The sequence below is a fragment of the Alligator sinensis genome, unplaced genomic scaffold (genome assembly GCF_000455745.1).
Source record: "Alligator sinensis unplaced genomic scaffold, ASM45574v1 scaffold1194_1, whole genome shotgun sequence".
Lineage (NCBI taxonomy): Eukaryota > Metazoa > Chordata > Crocodylia > Alligatoridae > Alligator > Alligator sinensis.
Genome location: NW_005843070.1, coordinates 96,106 through 97,789, shown reverse-complemented (window position 1 = coordinate 97,789; position 1,684 = coordinate 96,106).

The window sequence follows — 1,684 nt, the reverse complement described above, 5'->3', positions numbered from 1 at the left end:
AGTGACCGACAGGGCGAGCAAGGCTGAGCTATTCAATGAGTTTTTTGCCTCAGTGTTGTTGTCCCCAAAGGACAGTGAGTTCGTGCCCGGTGCGCTTGTGCCAATAAACACACAGGGGTGAAGGATCCAACTTAATCTTTATTTCTGTGCAGAAAGCGGTGCTTAGCAATCGTTCGCAAAGCAAGCACACCCACCCAAGTGGGCATCAGCCTTATATAGCTACATGACAGGTTGCACTTGCTGATGTGGTAAATTGTGCAGTAAGCCCAGCAAGTAACCCCCCTTTCCAACCCCTTAGGGACCTTGCTGATATGGCCTTTCCTTCTAGTAAGGCCAGCAATTAAGCAACTAGGCAACAAGCAAACTCTCCCAGCCTAAACAACCTATTCTATGCCCTTGGTTAGATAAAATACTTTTTCAAAACATACAGCTGTTCCCAAAGTATAAAAAACCTATAAAAGTTTCAAGGGTACTCATCAAATCCCCCCTTCGAGGCTAAGGCCCTATGGAATAGAACCATAGTCCTCGACCATCTTTTTCATCTTCAGAAATCTCTTCGCTCCCTCCCGATTCTTTTGGATCGGGTTTGTAACTGATGGTTTTACAAACATCACGCGGTGAATGGGGGAAGAAATTGATCTCTTGAGTACCTCACAACACATAGGCACACACTGTATTCCACAACAAATCATTAAGAAAATACACATACTTGCCACAACTATTAGGAAAATTTGCTTAAGCCATGAAAAATTAGGAAGCCAAGAAGTAAGCCATGAGAAGTCGAACCCTTCCCCTTGCTTAATGTGGGACAGAACTTCTTTTAACTTCTGCACTTTTGACTCTATCAACTCGGAATTATCTGTCAAATTGAAACAACACATTTCCTCGAACTCTTCACATCCATGGTTATGCCTCAGCAACAGGTAATCTATGGCTGCTCGGTTTTGCAGAGTAGCTCCTCTTAGTTCTTTCATTTCAGTATTGAGGGCAGCTAGGGCCTGTGAAGTTGTATTTAGGCCCTTTGCCAGGGCACAGGCCACCTTACTAAGCTGCCTCTCAGCGTCCACTGCTAGGCCTGGCACCCCTACTATGGAAACTGCTAAGGACACTACCTCGGCCTCACTCAGGAGGTCTACGTCACTATCACAGGAATCATCTAGCACCTTCAAACTTCTCCGGTGACGCTTACTAGAGGTCGTAGGCATACCTGGTAGCCAGACAGTCAACCGGCCCAGAGCACAAGGGCCTCCTGTGGCATTGGCTGGGATATATGAATAGGCAGTCTTCCCACAAAGAAGGAACCACCCCCAGGGTAATACAACATGACCATAGTTGCAAGATACATTAGTCATGTCTGAGCAATTGAAAATGTTCGTTTCTTTGGTTAGGCTTTTACAAGCTTTGGTACAGTTCACAAAATTGGCACAGCTGGTGTTACCAGGGGAGGTGACTGTTAACAAATCTATTTCAAAGGTACTGGCGTTTCTTTCTGTGGTAATGGTTCCCCACATGGGGTTAATGTAATTTATTGGACCTCCTGTTCCCTCAGATGCGAACCCCTTAGACCCTAGAAACATTACACCTATGCAAAGAACTACTGTCCACATGGTTGACGTTTAAACAGAAATTTAAGTCCTACTAGCTCTGCTGTCCAATGGTGTCCGTTTGTGTCGGCTTTCTGCTG